The sequence below is a fragment of the Procambarus clarkii genome, chromosome 80, assembly GCF_040958095.1.
Source record: "Procambarus clarkii isolate CNS0578487 chromosome 80, FALCON_Pclarkii_2.0, whole genome shotgun sequence".
NCBI classification, from domain to species: Eukaryota; Metazoa; Arthropoda; class Malacostraca; order Decapoda; family Cambaridae; genus Procambarus; species Procambarus clarkii.
This window is the reverse complement of record NC_091229.1, coordinates 12,504,645-12,526,497: the sequence shown is the minus strand read 5'-3', so window position 1 is coordinate 12,526,497 and position 21,853 is coordinate 12,504,645. Positions and strand designations below refer to the sequence as shown.

The 21,853-nt window shown below is 42.9% G+C and overlaps 1 pseudogene; it reads left to right on the top strand.

Annotated features, from left to right (window-relative positions):
• Nucleotides 1-12,145: 12,145 nt before the first annotated feature.
• On the top strand, nucleotides 12,146-15,795 carry LOC138357847 (type-2 ice-structuring protein-like; annotated as a pseudogene).
• The last annotated feature ends 6,058 nt before the right edge of the window (nucleotides 15,796-21,853 follow it).

The window sequence follows — 21,853 nt, the reverse complement described above, 5'->3', positions numbered from 1 at the left end:
GCAGGTGGTAGTGGAAGGGTTACAGAGACACACTATACCCATCCTGCTGGTGGTACTTGATGTTGCTCAGAGAGACATCATATTGTATTATATTGACACCATATGAATTATATCCAGGAATAAATACGAAATATTTCATGTGTACTTAAGTGGATATGTATATTGGTATGAAAATGCCAGCCGCAATAGAGGGAGTGATCATCTGTGCGCAAACTATCACACGTCCATTTCAGGTCCAATGGGCATGTTACATATGGATCAGCCAATTCCAAAGCTGGACGGAGCCGTTTGGGCACGTTTTCTTTCACTTGATACCTCTAATATTTTCAGTTGCAAGTAGATAAGTTGAAAATACACACACACACACACACACACACATATGGAGAGCTAAGCTACTGGATGTGGCAACAAGAATTTTTTTTAATCAACACGTCAAGGGACCGACAAGAATGAGAGGAGGGGGATGAACCAGCCTTGCTTGATCTGATATTTACCCTAAATGAGTCGGATATAAGGGAAGTTAAGTTGGAAGCCCCCTTGGGAATGAGTGATCATAGTGTATTGAGCTTTGAGTACCTAGTTGAGCTAGGAATTATCACCCCCCAAACAAGAACTGGGAAACAAAGGGCTGGCGTACCGAAAGGGAAACTATGAGGAGATGAATAAATTCCTATGGGATATACATTGGGACACAGAACTCGGAACCAAGTCCGTACAAGACATGATGGACTATGTCACTCAAAAATGTCAGGAGGCTGTAAGCAGGTTTGTCCCAGCCCGACAGGAAAAAACAGAGAAGCAAAGGAAGAATCCGTGGTTTAATAGGGAATGTATGTAAGCAAAGGAGCTGAACAAAAGGGCATGGAGGAACTTCCGTAATAACAGAACACCAGAAAGTAGAGAGAAATGCCAGAGAACCAGGAACGAGTATGTTAGTGTGAGAGTAGCAGCTGAGAAAAGGTATGAAAATGATATAGCTAATAAAGCCAAGTCCGAACAAAAGCTACTACACAGTTACATCAGGAGGAAGACAACAGTGAAGGAACAGGTGATGAAACTTAGGGTGGGCGAGGACAGGTACACATAGAATGACAAAGAGGTGTGTGAAGAACTCAACAAAAGGTTCCAGGAGGTCTTTACAATAGAGGAGGGAGATGTCACGGCGCTAGGAGAGGTGGCGGCAAACCAGGTGACCTTGGAAAGGTTCGAAATTACAAGAGATGAGGTCAAGAAGCACCTATTGGAGCTGGATAAGAGAAAAGCTGTTGGGCCGGACGGAATCTCACCATGGTATTGAAAGAGTGTGCAGGAGCACTTTGCTTGCCACTCTCCATAGTTTATAGTAGGTCACTGGAAACGGGAGACCTACCAGAAATATGGAAGACTGCTAATGTAGTACCAATATACAAAAACGGTGACAGACAAGAGGCACTGAACTACAGGCCAGTGTCCTTAACTTGTATTCCATGCAAGGTGTTGGAGAAGATTGTTAGAAAAAACCTAGTAACATATCTGGAGAGAAGATACTTCGTGACAACCCATCAACATGGGTTCAGGGAGGGTAAATCTTGCCTTACAGGCTTGATAGAATTCTATGATCAGGTGAAAAAGATTAAGCAAGAAAGAGATGGATGGGCTGACTGCGTTTTTTTGGACAGTCGGAGAGCCTTTGACACAGAACCCCATAAAAGGTTGATGCATAAGCTGGAGAAACAGGCAGGAGTAACTGGTAGGGCGCTCCAGTGGATAAGGGAGTACCTAAGCAATAGGAAGCAGAGAGTTAGAGTGAGGGGTGAGACCTCAGAATGGCGTGAAGTCACCAGTGGAGTCCCACAGGGCTCTGTGCTTGGACTTATCCTGTTTCTGATATACGTAAATGATCTCCCAGAGGGTATAGACTCATTCCTCTCAATGTTTGCTGACGACGCCAAAATTATGAGAAGGATTAAGACAGAGGAGGACAGCTTTAGGCTTCAAGAAGACCTGGACAAGCTGCAGGAATGGTCGAACAAATGGCTGTTAGAGTTTAATCCAAGCAAATGTAACGTAATGAAGATAGGGGTAGGAAGCAGGAGACCATATACAAGGTATCACTTGGGAGATGAAATACTTCAAGAGTCAGAGAGAGAGAAAGACCTGGGGGTTGATATCACGCCAGACCTGTCCCCTGAAGCTCATATCAAGAGTATAACAGCAGCAGCATATGCCAGGTTGGCTAACATAAGAACGGCCTTTAGAAACTTGTGTAAGGAATCTTTAAGAACATTATATACCACATATGTCAGACCAATCCTGGAGTATGCGGCACCAGCATGGAGTCCATATCTAGTCAAGCATAAGACTAAAATGGAAAAGGTTCAAAGGTTTGCCACCAGACTAGTACCCGAGCTGAGAGGTATGAGCTACGAGGAGAGACTATGGGAATTAAACCTCACTTCATTGGAAGACAGAAGTGTTAGGGAGGACATGATCACCACATTCAAGATCCTCAAGGGAATCGACAGGGTTGATAAAGACAGGCTGTTTAACACAAGGGGCACACGCACTAGGGGACAAGGTGGAAACTGAGTGCCCAAATGAACCACAGAGATATTAGAAAGAACTATTTTAGTGTCAGAGTGGTTGACAAATGGAATGCATTAGGAAGTGATGTGGTGGAGGCTGACTCCATACACAGTTTCAAGTGTAGATATGATTGAGCCCAATAGGCTCAGGAACCTGTACACTTGTTGATTGACAGTTGAGAGGCGGGACCAAAGAGCCAGAGCTCAACCCCCGCAAGCACAACTAGGTGAGTACACACACACACACACACACACACACACACACACACACACACACACACACACACACACACACACACACTCACACACTCACACACTCACACACACACACACACACACACACACACAGCCAGCCAGCTATACTCCATCCAGTGATTTAGAGGAGTAGAAACTACTCTAAATAGGTAACATGTTTTTGAGATTGTATTTACTATTTATTTCTGCAGAATCGAGCTATTAGCTCGTGGACCCCGCCTTTCTATCGAGCTATCACATTTACTATAATTATTTCTCTCTAACACACGTGCACACACACTTTCTCAGGGAACAGCCCGTAGCAGCTGTTGAACTCCAAGGTACCTATTTATTGTTAGGTGAACAGGTGCACCAGAGTAAAAGAAACTCTGGCCATTTGTTTCTGCCTCTGCATGTGTGGGTGTGTGTACTCAGCTAGTTGTGCCTGTTGGATCGAGCTCTAGCTCATAGACCCCGCTAGAGGTCCAAGAGCTCTTGGACAGCAATCTGAAAACCTCTTTATTCAAGTTCATGAAGGCTGTTCAGACTTTTGCAAGCGTTGAAATAAGTTTATATTTGCCAGCGTTGAGTATGCGGCTGACGTTAACTATTCATATGTCTCTCTGGAATTAGGTTTGGTGTTATGTTCATTCCAAAGTTTATTTTCTCTATTCGTTATAGGAAGGTAGTTTCCCTTCATCATGTAATGGCCTTTCGATCTCTAGGCTCCTGATCCTGTTTCCATCACCTTATACTTGCTGGTGTTAAACTCTAGCAGCCATTTCTCGGACCAGCTCTGGAACCTGATCAAATCATCTGGGATAATCTTACAATCCTCATCTGTCTTAACCCTCCTCATTAGTTTTACGTCATCTGCAAACATTGATATATAAGAGTCAACTCCTACAGTCAAGTCAGTTTCATAAATGAGGAATAGTATAGGACCCAGCACCGATCCTTGAGGCACCCCGATTGTTACTCTACGCCAGTCCGACTCCTCGCCTCTCACTTTTAGTCCCTGACACCTGTCTGTCAGGTAATTCCTTACCCATGACAGTGCTTTTTCGTCTACTCCCGCCTGTCTCTCAAGTTTGTATACTAACCTCCTGAGTGGTATTGTATAAAAGGCTTTTTACCAGTCCAAAAATGCGCAATCTGTCCAGACTTCTCAGTCTTGCTTTATTTTCGTCACCCTATCCTAAAACTCCAGGAGGTTCGTCAGGCATGGTTTCCCTTCTCTAAAGCTATGTTATTGTTTACTTACAAACTTAATTATTTCTAGGTGTGCAACTAGTCTTACCCTTATAGTTCTTTCAAGTACTTTGCATGGATGCTTGTGACACTGGTCAGTAGTTAAGTGCCTCTTCTCTATCTTTCTAGTAGATTGGCACCACATTTGTCTTTTTTCAGCAGCTAGGCAATTCCTCCTTTGAAAGTGACTTATTAGAGATTAGTGCTAGAGGTAAATTGAGGGCCTGTCATGCTTCTTATAACAGCCATGGTGATACTCTTTCAGGCCCAGTAGCTTTAGCTACATCCAGTGATGCTAGTTGTATTCTTACTTCCTCTGCTGTTATCTCAATATTTAGTTATTTTTCGTCAGGGGACAGCTTCCTCATCTAGCTATGGAAGCTATTCAGGCTCAGTAGTGTGTGAGGGAATCTAGATTCCCTCAGCTAGTTTTCCTAGTTTCTAGATTAGGCTAGTCACTCTAGAAACTGAAGCTTTCAAAATAACATATACTTGTGGGGTGTTGAATGAAAGCTTATGTTAAGGACTGTCGGTTGGGACTGGTTAGAAGTCTGTGATTGCTCTCTAGAGAGAATTACAGAAATTTTCCTGTTTCTGTGAAATAGGATGAGGAGAATATTTGACTAAAACCGTTAGAGGTGGGGGGAGAGTGGGGTGAACGTTGCCTCCCCCCCCCCCCCCACCATGTGAGACATCACGCCATTGTCTTTAGGCCCCCCCCCCTCCTTGTGACGTCACGGGACGCTCGAGGGTGAGTGAGGCTGTGATTGGAGTAGGCAAGTGTGCTCCAAGCCGAGTTTTGGCGCGAAGAGCTGTGATTGGGAGCGGCATGAGGGAGCCGCGCCGGCTTTGGGCTGATTGGTCAAGACAAAGTAAGGGAGGAGGTATGGGCATTTGAGTTTCCCTGCCCGCCATAGAGTCAGTCTGAGCAGGGGAGCAGGTGGACGAGGACGTGTCTGGGTGGAGGGGGGGAGTTTTCCCCCTCCACCCCCGTTAATCGCGGACGTTACCGTGTTGTCTAGCAGGGATGGCACTCCCGCCATCCCGGGTTGTGTCTAGGCCCAATTTTCGTGAAATTCGAGGGCCAACGAGGTACAGAAGGACCAGTAAAATAGCCTCAGAGACAGTGGGCACCCATGAGGCAGCTGGCAGAGCCTCATAGTGTAACAGGTAGTTTGAATATCCTGTCTAATGTAGAACTATTGACTATTGGTGGATTCAGGGCAGTGTAATTGTGGTAAGATTACAGGCCCCTGTGGGACTTTGAATTCCACCCTGTTGGTCCGCCCGGTGGTGACGCCACCGGCCATTGTCACCCCAGTGTAGAGCAAGGCAGGCTCTGGACCTAGATTCACGAAAGCACTTACGCAAACACTTACGAACCTGTACATCTTTTCTCAATCTTTGGCGGCTTTGTTTCCAATTATTAAACACTTAATGAGCTCCGAAGCACCAGGAGGCTGTTTATAACAATAACAACAGTTGAATCGGAAGTTTTCATGCTTGTAAACTGTTTAATAAATGTAACCAAAGCCGTCAAAGATTGAGGAAAGATGTACACGTTCGTAAGTGCTTGCGTAAGTGCTTTCGTGAATCTGGCCCCTGGTTTGCTGGAGTTGTTGGTGATTCCTCAACCACGTGTGTATGCCCGGGGGCCTCCCCCAGGCCACCCAGGCCACCCGCGCGGCCAAACCCCCACCCCACCCCGCACACCAGCTCAGCCGGGTGGGGTGCTATGACGTCATGCGCTACCCGTGGCCACCCAGCCGCTCGGCCCGGCCACTCGGCTCGGCCCGCGCGCCGGCTACGCACCCGCCAGCCCGCGCGCCGGATACCACCCCCACCACCCCCTCAGCTCGGGAGGGGCCCTGTGGGCCACGCGGTGGCCACATGCCTTGGCCACCTCCTTGGGCCACTTGGCCACTTTCCCGGGACAGCCTAGGGCCACATCTTGTCGACGCATGAGGAGCAAGCTAAGTGTTGACAGCTAGTGTGGTAGTGACCTGGGAAATGAGTAAAAAAATAAGGAGAGAAAGACGTGAGTACTATTATCATTGTGTACAGTGTGATGAGTACCGGTGGAAATTCCCAGTAAGAGTTGTCTCAGAGCCTCGCCAGGCTAGAGAAGCAGCTGAGAGACAGCTGTTTGTAGCACATCCAGGTGACTGGTAGGGCGGTACCTGGAGATAGATGTTATACACGGGACCACACTGTAGTATCATGATGTATATATGTGTAGACTGACTCGAGTATGTAAACAGTCAGTGTAGAGATTTACCTTATAAGTCATCCAGCCTGTCGATTCTATATAATCGTTCAGACTGGATTAATGCCATAGAGTACCAGCATGTAAAATTATAATCATTAGAGGTAGGCAGGCCAGGTTGCAGGGATGTCAGTGGATACCCTGAGGTCTGTGTAGTTAGTTACATTTACCTGATGATATATTTTTCATTGATTATGTAAATGCCATTTCTATGTGTTCATTTGCATGCTTTATGTACTGTGTTGTGTGGTGAGTCAGTAGATGTGATTGCTGACTGATTGCCTAATGATGTCATTAGCATGTGGGGTATGCTGACGGCATCATTATGTTGCAGGTTTGTGCAGTGTTGTTATCAGTTTATACGATATTATTGCCCTCGGAGCGGTGTTGAGGGTTTAAGGGACCTCTAGGATTATTCAGGGGAATTCACAGTGCTTAATGAGAGCAGGCAATTGATTTGTTAATTGCCTTGCTGAGGTAAGTGTGTGTTCACAGTAGTCCTTTGCAATGGTTGCAAGAAAAAGAGGGGGCAGTAATATTGGTATACTCATGTGCGTTGCACAACAGTGTGTCATTATTGTGTGGGCACAGTAATTAACGAGTTGCAGTAGTCGCAACCGTATGTGGGCAGTGCATTTGTGATGTTGCATGCCATTGCAGTGTGACCTATGTAACACTGGGGTTACTTTGTTTCTTTAAGTTGTGTTGAGGACTTAAGGATTCAGTGAGTTAATGATTGGGGAATTAACTGGATAAGGGGTGCACACTTATTGTTGAGTGAGTGAGAGCTGTCATGAGAGAGAACAGCGTTGAGCTTGAGTGAGATACGTCTCGGGAGCAATTAATTGTCCGTGTGACAACTAATTGACCACTCTAGCTAATTATGTAATTAGCTTTCTCATCATGAATTCACGTAGTGGGAGAGGATCTGTCAGAGTCTGTCAGTATTTGTGTTAACGTAATTTGCTCGAGACTAATTACCTTTCTGGGGTATAGCAATTAGTGGCTCATGTTAATTAGTGGAGTAATTAACATTGGAGAGCTCTGATGACCCGGTAAAGCGAGGTCATGGAGCTAGCATAAATCGTTGTATTAATCATATCCTGTCTGAGGACAGTGGATTAGTGGCACATCTTGTTAATTAGGGGTAATTAACTCCTTTCCCGTGAATTCACAGTGGTTAATGAGACCTGCTTAGGCAGTGCGGAGTGAGACGTATTTATGGATGATTAATTATCGGTCCTGGTGACAGTTAATTAATTGCTCAGCATTAATTAGGGTAATTAACACTCATTAGTAATTTTTTGACACAGACTGTTTAAAGCTACCAAGTTAGGGTAGGCTTAGTTAACGTAACTCAATGGGGATGTAATTAGTGGTCCGTTTGACCTTAATTAAGAATTGCTCACTGAATACTTGAAGGGAGTCAAGTGTGATGTAATATAAGTTTGAGTTATTGTTAACAAGAGAGACAAGTGTTAAAGATTAACGTAGAGTATCATCATGATGTTGTCTAGTGTGAGACAATTGATTGTGATTACCGTAGTACTTTGTTGCTGACTGCTGCGATCAGTCAATTAACGTAATTAATTACTTAAGGTAATTTCTTTTGGTTGTCGCCTGGTGACGAGAGTAGAGTAATCTAGGGATTTGTGGAGCTGTGTCCCAGAATCCCGCCTTGCCTGTCTTTGTTACTGTTTATAACAGGGCAACTTCTTGTAGGGAGTTGCAAAGAGTGTTCACACTGGGTTGTGATAGGGGGGTCACTGTTGGACTACCCGCCTAGTTACGTGGGTCTCTCCTGGGGGGGGCGGGAGGACCCCTAAGTTTGTGATTATAGTAGCTGTCAGGGAAACCGAGACACTATTGATTGCATGCTTGTGTCTTCAGTGGACATCCTTCATTTGTTCAGTTAGTTCATGTTGTCAGCCCGAAGTGTCAGCAAGATGGAGCCTGCTGTCACTTCTCGTGGGGCTGTTGAATAGCTGTGTTGCAAATGCCACTTGATGGACAATAACGTAACCATTCGCTGTGGTGTAACTTAGTCTGATATTTTTCCTTGATTTGCAATATTGCGTCAACAGTGGGCATACCTGTGTTCAGGTTAGTTCAGTATGCAGCCTCACAGCAAGAGTTGCAATTTAGCTGTTTGTTATCGTGCCACTGGATGGACATTAACGTAACGTAAACTCGGTAATGTAGTAGTCTCTTGTTATTAATAAATTGTTATGTTATAGAAAACGGTCTTTGTTGTCAACCCTTCAACTATATTGTTCCACACATGTTTCTGCATATTACGATTAAATGTTGAACTTATGAACTACTCTGACACTGAAAAATTTCTTTCTAACGTCTCTGTGGCTCATCTGGGAACTAAGTTTCCGCCTGTATCCCCTTGTCCGTGTTCCACCCGTGCTGAAACATTTGTCTATGTCCACCCCTGTCAATTTCCCTGAGAATTTTGTAGTGTGTGTGTGTTTGTTTTATTATAGTGTGTGTGTGTGTGTGTGTGTACTCAGCTAATTGTACTCACCTAGTTGTGCTTGCGGGGGTTGAGCTCTGGCTCTTTGGTCCCGCCTCTCAACCGTCAATCAACAGGTGTTCAGGTTCCTGAACCTACTGGGCTCTATCATATCTACACTTGAAACTGTGTATGGAATCAGCCTCCACCACATCACTTACTAATGCATTCCATTTGTCAACCACTCTGACACTAAAAAAGTTCTTTCTAATATCTCTGTGGCTTATTTGGGTACTCAGTTTCCACCTGTGTCCCCTAATGCGTGTGCCCCTTCTGTTAAATAACCTGTCTTTATCTACACTGTCGATTCCCTTGAGAATCATGAATGTGGTGATCATGTCCCTTCTAACTCTTCTGTCTTCCAACGAAGTGAGGTTTAATTCCCGTAGTCTCTCCTCGTAGCTCATACCTCTCAGCTCGGGTACTAGTCTGGTGGCAAACCTTTGAACCTTTTCCAGTTTAGTCTTATGCTTGACTAGATATGGACTCCATGCTGGAGCCGCATACTCCAGGATTGGTCTGACATATGTGGTATATAATGTTCTTAAAGATTCCTTACACAAGTTTCTAAAAGCCGTTCTTATGTTAGCCAACCTGGCATAAACCGCTGATGTTATCCTTTTGATATGAGCTTCAGGGGACAGGTCTGGCGTGATATCAACCCCCCAGGTCTTTCTCTCTCTCTGACTCCTGAATTATTTCATCTCCCAAAGGATACCTTGTATCTGGTCTCCTGCTTCAAAACCCTATCTTCATTACATTACATTTGCTTGGGTTAAACTCTAACAACCATTTGTTCGACCATTCCTGCAGCTTATCCAGGTCTTCTTGAAGCCTCAAGCTGTCCTCTTCTGTCCTAATCCTTCTCATAATTTTGGCGTCGTCAGCAAACATTGAGAGGAATGAGTCTAAACCCTCTGGGAGATCATTTACATATATCAGAAACAGGATAGGTCTGAGTACAGAGCCCTGTGGGACTCCACTGGTGACTTCACGCCAATCTGAGGTCTCACCCCTCTCTCTAACTCTCTGCTTCCTATTGCTTAGGTACTCCCTTATCCACTGGAGCGCTCTACCAGTTATTCCTGCCTGTTTCTGCAGCTTATGCATCAGCCTTTTATGGGGTACTGTGTCAAAGGCTTTCCGACAGTCCAAAAAAATGCAGTCCGCCCATCCTTTTCTTTCTTGCTTAATCTTTGTGACTTGATCGTAGAATTCTATTAAGCCTGTAAGGCAAGATTTACCCTCCCTGAAACCATGTTGATGGGTTGTCACGAAGTCTCGTCTCTCCAGATGTGTTACTAGGTTTTTTCTCACAATCTTCTCCATCACCTTGCATTGTATACAAATCAAGGACACTGGCCTGTAGTTCAGTGCCTTTTGTCTGTCACCCTTTTTGTATATTGGGACTACATTAGCCGTCTTCCATATTTCTGGTAGGTCACCCGTTTCCAGTGACCTACTATACACTATGGAGAGTGGCAAACAAAGCGCTCCTGCACACTCTTTCAATACCCATGGTGAGATTCCGTCCGGCCTAACAGCTTTTCTCACGTCCATCTCCAATAGGTGCTTCCTGACCTCATCTCTTGTAATTTCGAACCTTTCCAAGGTCTCCTGGTTTGCTGCCACCTCTCCTAGCGCCGTGACTTCACCTTGTTCTATTGTGATGACCTACTGGAACCTCTTGTTGAGTTCTTCACACACCTCTTTGTCATTCTCTGTGTACCTGTCCTCACCAATCCTAAGTTTCATCACCTGTTCCTTCACTGTTGTCTTCCTCCTGATGTGTCTGTGTAATAGCTTTGGTTCGGTCTTGGCTTTGTTAGCTATATCAGTTTCATACCTTTTCTCAGCTGCTCTTCTCACACTGACAACTCGTTCCTGGTTCTCTGGTATCACTCTCTACTTTCAAGTGTTTTGTTATTACGGAAGTTCCTCCATGCTTTTTTTTCAGCTCCTCTGCTTTCATACATTCCCTAGTAAACCATCGATTCTTCTTTTGCTTCTCTGTTTTTTTCTGTCAGGCCGGGACAAACCTGCTTACAGCCTCCTGATACTTTTGGGTGACAGTCCATTATGTCTTGTACGGACTTGGTTCTGAGTTCTGTGTCCCATTGTATATCCCTAAGGAATTTATTCATCTCCTCATAGTTTCCTTTTCGGTACGCCAGCCCTTTGTTTCCCAGTTTTTTGGGGGGGGAGATAATTCTTAGCTCAACCAGGTACTCAAAGCACAATACACTATGATCATTTATTCCCAGACGGGCTGCCAACTTAATTTTTTTTATATACGACTCATTTAGGGTAAATATCAGATCAAGCAAGGCTGGTTCGTCCTCTCCTCTCGTTCTTGTCGGTCCCTTGACGTGTTGACTTAGAAAGTTTCTTGTTGCCACGTCCAACAGCTTAGCTCTCCATGTGTTTGGTCCTCCATGTGGGTCTCTGTTCTCCAATCTATCTTTCCGTGGTTGAAGTCTCTCATAATTAGTATTCTGGATCCGTTCCTGTTAGCCACAGAAGCTGCTCTCTCTAATATATTAATGGTGGCAATGTTGTTTCTATCATATTCCTGTATGGGTCTTCTGTCGCTCGGTGGGGGGTTATATATGACTACTACTATAATTTTCTGTCCTCCAGTTGCTATGGTGCCTGATATGTAGTCACTTAAACCTTCACAGCCCTGAATAACCATCTCCTCAAAATCCCAGCCATTTCTTACCAGCAGAGCTACACCACCACCACCTCTTATTGTGTTGGTATGTTGCTTGTGTGTGTGTGTGTGTGTGTGTGTGTGTGTGTGTGTGTGTGTGTGTGTGTGTGTGTGTGTGTGTGTGTGTGTGTGTGTGTGTGTTTACTAGTTGTGTTTTTACGGGTGTTGAGCTTTGCTCTTTCGGCCCGCATCTCAACTGTCAATCAACTGTTTACTAATTACTTTTTTTTTTTTTTTTTTTCACACCACACACACACACACACACCCCAGGAAGCAGCCCGTGACAGCTGACTAACTCCCAGGTACCTATTTACTGCTAGGTAACAGGGGCATTCAGGGTGAAAGAAACTTTGCCCATTTGTTTCTGCCTCGTGCGGGAATCGAACCCACGCCACAGAATTACGAATCCTGAGCGCTATCCACCAGGCTACGAGGCCCCCTTATGGGGGCCTACGAGGTGTGTGTGTGTGTGTGTGTGTGTGTACTCACCTAATTGTGCTTGCCGGGGTTGAGCTTTGGCTCTTTGGTCCCACCTCTCAACTGTCAATCAACTGGTGTACAGATTCCTGAGCCTACTGGGCTCTATCATATCTACATTTGAAACTGTGTATAGAGTCAACCTCAACCACATCACTTCCTAGTGCATTCCATTTATTAACTACCCTGACATGGGAAAAATTCTTTCTAACGTCTCTGTGACTCAACTGGGTACTAAGTTTCCACCTGTGTCCCCTTGTTCGTGTCCCACCCGTGCTGAAGAGTTTGTCTTTGTCCACCCTGTCAATTCCCCTGAGAATTTTGTAGGTGGTTATCATGTCTCCCCTTACTCTTCTGTTTTCCAGGGATGTGAGGTTCAGCTCCTTTAGCCTTTCCTCGTAGCTCATTCCTCTCAGTTCCGGGACGAGCCTGGTGGCATACCGCTGAATCTTCTCTAACTTTGTCTTGAGTTTAACTAGGTATGATGTGTGTGTGTGTGTGTGTCCACGGAGGGCGAGCGTATAAATAAAGCAACAACGGGTGCCTGCCTCACTCCCCCAAAGATCACCGATAGGTCGATATGGCAACATTCTCAGCCATCCTGCTGTCGGTGCTGGCGCTGGTGACGGCTGCCCAAGAGATTCAGACACTTCAAGGTCTATCCAACACGCTGCTCCTCAACCAGCTGGCAATGTCCAACATGCTGGCTGAACGCGACTCCGGAACCAGAGGTAAGGAGACCACTGGAGCAGCTTCACAGTCACGTAGAAGCTATTGAAGTTTGCTGTCTTAGAAATTGTAATCCAGTTGGATGATAGTGCTGGTGTTGGAGTGTGGTGTGGCAGTAAGTGTAATTGAGTTAGATGATAGTGCTGGTGTTGGAGTGTGGTGTGGCGGTAAGTGTAGTTGAGTTAGATGATACAGCTGGTGGTGAAGTGAAGTTCAGTGATTATATATCTTTAAATTAAATTATTCATTTCTAGTCAGTACCTTGGTCAGTTACTTGCTTATTTAATTACAATTTCCTTCTCAATAGTCGTAATAATTTGTCAACATTATAACCTAATCTGATCACAAAGTTATCTTTAAGATAAAAGACACCAAACGTTTAGGATATAACACTTTGAAGGTTCAGGAGATCACAGGTATTGCAGGTTTAGGAGACAACAGAAGGATATAAGACAGAAGCGACCAAGACTACATAAACTACTGTTAATAACTGTATTCATTACCGACCATGTTATGGTAATGTGGTTTTCGTCGTTTATATTTCAGTAATAAGAGAGTGGCTTAACGACCTGCAATCAAACATTACCTCCGGTGAGTGGTTCTTATGTTTGTATACATTGTCTTGTTCCTAATATGTTCATGTCAACTAACCACAAGAGAGTATGGTGCAACCTGGCTCATTACTAGTACACTTTGCAAGTGTATTGTGGCAGATGCACTCTGAGGAGCCAGACATTACTAAAGGACTGCTTAACTGTGTATTGGCATTACATTTGATATGTATATAGTATACTGAGTACGGTCTTTCTCAGTTTAGAGTTCATTCTCATAACAGAAATTCCTCTTTTGGGAGTCAAGCGCCTCGACCCGTTTGAGGATCACTGATCTGGAGGATCATTGAAACTTTTACATACCGATTTATTAACAAATTCTAGATGAATAGTTTATTGTTTAATAAAGTGATTTTAAACGACTCTTCTTGACTGATGAATGTCAATGTTATAAATATTTAGTTTTCAAGATCTTAATCAGAAATTAATCACATAATTTGTTTTCCCTTTCCAGAAATAGCGGCTTTGCTGAACGTTGTTAAAGCTAATGGTGTTCCCCAAGATGCTGGTAAGGGTAATACTGTTCCTCATGATGTTAGTGAAGGTTATGGTGTTCCCTAATATGATGGTGAGGTTTATGATGTTCCCCAAGATGATGGTGAGGATTATGTCGTTCCGCAAGATGATGGTGAGGATTATGGTGTTCCCAAGATGATGGTGAGGGTAATAGTGTTCCCTAATTAGAGACAAAGAAGTTATAAAAGAGCATCACTATCAACAGCATTATCCAAAACCGTCACGACGGAGATAAAAACTGCATCATCATTGCAACCTCCAATGGCCGCAGGAGGCTGCACACACCTAAGGCCATCCATATTAAAGGTCTCTCACTAGTGATGAGTTAGAAATGAATTTGGCATCATATATTTACTTGTTTTGATGGCCCTTTTTAGTATTAAGAAAAGGTACATGTCTTTTTCGAATACTGTTCCCTGATCTCCTGACCCTGTAGTTCCCTTGGTCACCTGACCTTGTAGTTCCCTTGGTCACCTGACCTTGTAGTTCCCTTGTTCACCTGACCTTGTAGTTCCCTTGTTCACCTGACCTTGTAGTTCATAGGTCTCATTAGCTATGAGCTTACCCTCACCCGAGCACAAGCTTGACATGACCTTCATGACAAACTACATTCTACTAAAAATCTTAAGTAATGTTTCATTGAATATAAAAGCCTCGACATAATAGTTGCCTAATATATTCATCTGCATGAGTCGTGTGCTCTGTCGCCCACAGGGGTCGTGGAGTGCATGGCACCGTTTGTGGACGTGTATGGTCACTATCTTGGTGGAGACGGCACTGACGGGATCTTGGGAAACAATGAGACGTCACTGTCAGCAGAAGGGCGGCGAGATTGTCAAGGTTGACTGTGGCACCTTCATGTATTACCTCGTCAGGTACCTTCACAGTAACGGTGAGTTCTTCAGCTCAAGACCTATGTCGTTCCTGAAAACTGTATTATAACATAATTTCTTTCTGTCACTATTCTCCTGTTCTTCAATATGTCTTCAGGTCTGGCTAAGTTGTCTTACTGGGTCGGTGGGAGAGATGAAGGCCACGAGGGATCTTACTTCTGGACTGATGGTACCCAGGTCAAGATGGGAACCCCCTTTTGGGGTGACGGCGTTAATGACAATATTCAGGAGCCCGACGGAGGAACCAATCAAAACTGCATAGCAATGTACAGGGAAGATCAATATTTTTCTTTGATATTCCTTGCAATAGCAGTTATGCAGTTATTTGTGAGAAACTAAAATTGTCCTAGGAACAATACCTGTCTTCTGTCCTTAAAGTATCAGGTGCTTTATGTCCTTGGAGTAACACCTGCCTCATGACCTTGGAGTAACACCTGCCTCATGACCTTGGAGTAACACTTGCCTCTTGACCTTGGAGTAGCACCTGCTCCCTGTCCTAGCACTAACACCTGACTTGCGTCTCTCGAGGAGCACCTCCGAGTCCTGGCAGGTGCATTTACCTTGGGCATTTAGCTAATACAATATGTAATAATAAAGTGGTGAGCTCTTTGATTCATATGATAAATTATAATATACATGATTAATGAGAAAATAATTTGAGGTTCCTGCAACTTGAACTGCACACGAGCACTCCCCCAAGCTGTACAACACATGAGCACTCCTCCAAACTGTTCTGCACATGAGCACTCCTCCAAGCTGTACAACACATGAGCACTCCTCCAAGCTGTACTGTTCATGAGCACTCCAAATGTACAGAACATGAGCATTCCTCCTAACTGTACTGCTCATGATCACTTCTTGAAGCTATATCATTAAATAATCCAATTTCTCTTAACCTTACCCATAACTAGGAGCTCTATCTCCCCTCTCCTCTTATCTCGAAAATAAGGGTAAATTATGGATAATTAAGGTGAAAATACATTTTCACATATTATTCAAATATATCCTAATTTATCCCTAATGAACCCTAATTTATGTAATATTATCTTAATTTATGTAATATTATCTTAATTTATGTAATATTATCTTAATTTATGTAATATTATCTTAATTTATGTAATATTATCTTAATTTATGTAATATTATCTTAATTTATCTCATATAATCTATATATAGGTCATATTATCTTAATTTATGTCCTATTATCTTAATTTATGTCATATCGTAATTTATCCATATCTGACCCTTATTTATGTCATATTATCTAAATTTATCCCTAATTTACCCTTATTAATGCAGCCCATCCTCCAAAAATGGGGTCATTATGACATATTACCCTAATTTTTAATAATTTAGAAAATGTAGAGGGGTCTTATCTTCAATATATAGAATAATTTCCAGGTAAAGGGGGGCGGGGGGGTTATAAAGCCCTTAATTATAGGTTAGGTTAAGGAAAATTGGATTATTTAATGATATAGATATAGTGAATCTTATCGCTTTCCTTAGAATATGTGTAAAATGGAGTTCAGATCCAGGTATAAAGTTAGGTAGAGGCTGGTTAATTTGAGCTAATGAAGAGAAAATGCCCAATAATAACACATTTCCATTAACCCGAGTAATTGAGGTTAGAAAGGCTGGCTTGCTTGTAATGATGTAAAAACAAACATGGCTAAGAATAAGAGGCAACTTTGGACAAAGATCCTGGTATCAGAGGCTAAGTCCAGGGCGGTTGGGTTGATGAAAAAAAAAAAAACTTTCCAAACGTACGATACATTTGACGTTAGGTCAAGGCATGTTAAGTTCCGGGTTGTTGAGTCCACATCCAAAACAAAACATTGCTAGGAATATTGAACAAAGATCCTAACTAGGTAGCTGAATTGATGTGTAAAACAAACATTTTTCTAGCAATACAGTTGCAATATTGAGCATATACACAGGCAGGTTAGGCACAGGGCAGTTAGGTGCATATTCAAAACAACACTTTTCTAAGAATATAGATACAATATTCAACAAAGATCCAAGCAGGTTAGGTACAAGTCATTTAAGTTTATACCCAAAATCAACCCTTTCAAAACAATGAAGTTGCAATATTCAGCAAAGATCCATGCAGGTTAGGCACATGTCTGTTGGGTTTTTAACCCAAATTAACACCTGTACAAGAATATGTCATAATAAAGGTTAGGCCCTAGGTGGTTAAGTTGTGGAAATATGAGAAAAATGACTTGTAACTACAAGGCAATATTACACACTTGTGTAATATTGAGTGTAAACGTGTGTTTTATGCTGAGTGTTATGATTTCGTGTATTTTTAGTGTATGTATAAGTGCAACGTTGTGTGTGTATAGTGATTAATTGATGTGATATAGTGATTAATTGCTGTTTGTTATTATGACTTTTATCTCATATTACTATTAAGCAGACTTTTTTATTTCAATGCGTCATAAACACCCTGGTTCAACCATATGAACAGTATGACGGTTGACCAGACCACACACTAGAAATTGAAGGGACGACGACGTTTCGGTCCGTCCTGGACCATTCTCAAGTCGATTGAGAAAAAATTGAGAAACGTCGTCGTCCCTTCAATTTCTAGTGTGTGGTCTGGTCAACATACTTCAGCCACGTTATTGTGACTCATCGCCTGCAGTATGACGGTTGATATTTAGTCACGTAATTACGATATTTGGTGTGCTTGAATAAATAGGATAAGTTCACAATATTTTTGGACTTGCGTGAATATTATGGTTACCTTGCTGATTGTCTTGCATCGGTATGAATTAACAGTACAAAAGTTTAAGATCACTTGGGGTGAATGAGCTGTTGGGATACTGAAATCTTGTTCTTAATTAAGTCACTGCACATCCTCTTATGTGTACTCTATATATTTAAGATTCAATACTGTAATGTCAATCCTGACCTTAAGAGTTTCCTACAAGGTTGTAACAGAACCCATGGGCACCATACCAGTAACAAATTCCTATTTGATATTTCAAGAGCGCGCCTTACCCAAACTAGAAATGCTCCACAAATCAAGGAACCCAGAATGTGGAATGACCTCCCCAATCATGTCAAAGGCTGTACCTCACTCAACCAATTCAAGAGAAAAACTAAGTACTATTCCTAATAAACTCCATGTAACCTACCTTACCCCCTAAATGTGAACCTATGTCTTGCTATTTTCAAACAATACTCTTTGTTGACCAAGTTGCATAATTGCTGATTTCAGCCATGCTTCCCCCTTCACCCTTTTTTCCTCATTTCAAATTAATTTATACTTTAATCTTTTAGTATTAATCTTTAGTCTAAGGGGTTTTTCTCCCCACACCTTGCCCGGAACACTGTATTAGTTACTTTAGGTATTATATGTATTAACTCTATCTATAAATCGAACATTATGTTTGTAACTCATCTTCTATGCATGTATTTTTTCCTGAATAAACATTTCGATTTTGATTTCAAATTTGATTTGATTTTAGTGTACCCCATAGACATTCCTAATGTAACATTGTTTTCTGTTGACGTTCCTACAATCCATTCTCATTTTTCTTTTCAAAGTATACACTATTGTATATAATATTGATTTGGGAAGTACCATTATTATATGTAGTTATTTATTTATTGATATATTTATATGCATACAAGAAGGTACACTGTTATAATGAGGATACATAGCATAGTGATTACATTCTTGTAAAGCCACTAGTACACGCAGCATTTCGGGTAGGTTCTTAACCTAACAGATAATTTTAAGTAGGTAAATACTAGCAGAATTTATAAAATGATAACAAGTACATTGCAAGAAAAAAATGAGATGAGAGAGATTTGAATGTATATTAAAGCACATAGGTAGCTCAGATAGATTGCATTGACAGCTTGAATGGTAATTTAACAGAGATTAATAGGCACAATACAGCGTATTGCTAGCACATATAAGAAGACAGCAATGATCACAATAATAAAGTTGATTGGATTAAGTACATAAAGATTGGGAGATTGGGTAACACTAGATACAGAGCAATTTTAAAGCACAGAGTAGGAAACACTGAAGATGAAATTATTTATTTAATTATAATAATTAAGTTGTAATAATAAACTTAATAAGTAATAATAAACTCAATAAAATAATAGTGCTTATTATATATATAAATCCCATACCCATCCTGTGGGCAGTAATAGACCCAATACACTCATCCAGTTGGTAGTAGCTGACCCCATGCCCATCCTGTGGGCGGTAATGGACCCAATTCCCATTCTGTGGACAGTATTGGACCCCATACCCATCCTGTGGGCGGTATTGGACCCCATACCCATCCTGTGAGTGGTAGTTGACCCCATATCCATCCTGCAGGCGGAAGTGGACCCCATACCTATTCTGTGGGTGGTAGTGACACTATAGCCATCCTGTAAGTAGTAGTGGACCCCATACCCAACCTGTGGGCGGTAGTGCACCCCATACCAATCCTGTGGGCAGTAGTGGACCCCATACCCATCCTGTGGGTGGTAGTGACCCAATAGCCATCCTGTCGGTGGTAATAGTCCCCCTTCATACCCATCCTGTGAGTGGTTGTCGACCCAATACCTATCATGTGGGTGGTAGTGGACCTCATACCCATCCTGTGGGCGGTAGTGCACCCCATACTTATTTTCTGGGCGGTAGTGGAGCATATACCTATCCTGTGGATGGACGTGGCCCCCATACCCACCCTGTCGGCGGTATTGCAACTCATACCAATTCTGTTTTCGGTATTGGACCCCATACCCATCCTGTTGGTGGTTGTGGACCCCATACCAATCCTGCAGGCGGAAGTGAGCCTCATACCCATTATGTGGGTGGTATATAGTGACCCATAGCCATTCTGTAGGCAATAGTGGACCCCATACTCATCCTGTGGACGGTAGTGTACCCAATACCAATCCTGTGGGCGGTAGTAGACCCCCATGCCCATCCTGTGGGTGGTAATGACCCCATACCCATCTTGTGGGTAGTAGTGGCGCATATACTCATCCCGTGGATGGACATGATCCACCATACCCAACCTGTGGGCGGTAGTGAACCACCATACCCATCCTATGGATGATAGTGGTCCCCATACCCATTCTGTGGATGATAGTGGTCCCCAAACCCATCCTCTCGGCGGTAGTTGACCCCATGCTTATCCTTTGGTCGGTACTTGACCCAATAAGCATATTGTGGGCGGTAATGGACCCATACCCATCCCTTGGTCGGTACTGGACCCCATTACTCATCCTGTATGCAGCAGTGGAGGCCATACCCATCCTTTGGGCGATAGTGGACACAATAATTATCATATGGGCGACGTTGGGCGCCATACTCATCATTTGGGCGGTAATGGACCCACTACCCACCCTGAGGGCGGTAGTGGACCCCATATGCGTCCTATGGGTGGTAGCTATCCCCATACCCAATCAGTGGGCGGTAGTAGACGATATACTCCTCCTGTCGGCAGTATCCACATTTCGCTTCCAGTAGATGAACGACATATGAGATTCACAAACAAGTAGTGTATTGTGAAGACTAATAATAAACAGAAGCTCTCCTATGACTCTGTAATATCCCAATTGGTCAGACTATTATGAATTAGCGATAAGACCTACCATTAATGTATGATGACTTACTGTTAATATGTAGCTCTAGAAATAGCACTTTCTCTGTAACTAGCTGACATTGTAACTATAAGGTGTGAAGGATAGATGAAATTGTTTATGTAATAATCTAAGATGAGGTCTGATAAAGACCTTTTGTGCCCTCTGTAATACTTTTGCGCTACCACTCACAGGATGAGTATGGCGTGCACAAAAAACTAGCCGCCGAAGCATATACCCATTTCCTGGACGGTACCGGACCCTATTCTTATGCTGTGGGCGGCAATGGAGGCCATACCCATCCTGTGGGCGGTAGTAAACAAAATTTTCATCCAGTGGGTGATTATGGACCCCATACCCATCCTGTGGGCGGTATAGTGGACACCATACACATCCTTTAGGCGGTATAGTGGACACCACACACATCCTTTGGGCGGAAGTGGACCATATGCCCATCCAGTGGGCAGTAGTGGACTCCATACTCATCCTGTAAATGATAGTGGTCCCCAAACCCATTCTGTGGGCAGTAATGGACCCCATACCCAGCCTGCAGGCGGTAGTGGACGCCATACTCATCCTGTGGATGGTAGAGGACCATATACCAACAGCCTCTGTGGTGTAGTGGTAATACACTCGTCTGGCGTCCGCGATCGCTTAGTCATGGGTTCGTATCCTGGCCGGGGAGGATTTACTGGGCGCAAATCCTTAACCCTAACCTCTGTTTAACTCAACAGTAAAATGGGTACTTAGTTGTAAAAACGATTCTTCGCGGCGCGGATCGTATTCCAGGGACCATATATATATATATATATATATATATATATATATATATATATATATATATATATATATATATATATATATATATATATATATTAGTATATTTTGGTAGCAGTCTTTCCTGTAGACATATATTATTAAATATGACCGAAAAAGTAGATTAATAATTCTAACACGAATTTTCTCAATCTTTCGTACATTATGCTTCACTGTTGGAGGTAAATCAAAAATCACTTCTCCAAAATTCATTTTTATTTCTAGTCTGACGCGACACGGGCGCGTTTCGTAAAACTTATTACATTTTCAAAGACTTCACAAATACACAACTGATTAGAACTTGCGTTTCCCTGATTTTATATCTACATTTGAGTGAGGTGGGAAGGGTGATGTGGCATTACATTTGAGTGAGGTGGGAAGGATGATGTGGCATTAACACAAGACAGAACACTAGAGGATATTAATAGGGTATTAAAAGTATCAACACAAGACAGAACAGAAACAATGGGTATTGAATAGAAGTGTTTGTAGAAAGCCTATTGGTCCATATTTCTTGATGCTTCTATATTGGAGCGGAGTCTTGAGGTGGGTAGAATATAGTTGTGCAATAATTGGCTGTTGATTGCTGGTGTTGACTTCTTGATGTGTAGTGCCTCGCAAACGTCAAGCCGCCTGCTATCGCTGTATCTATCGATGA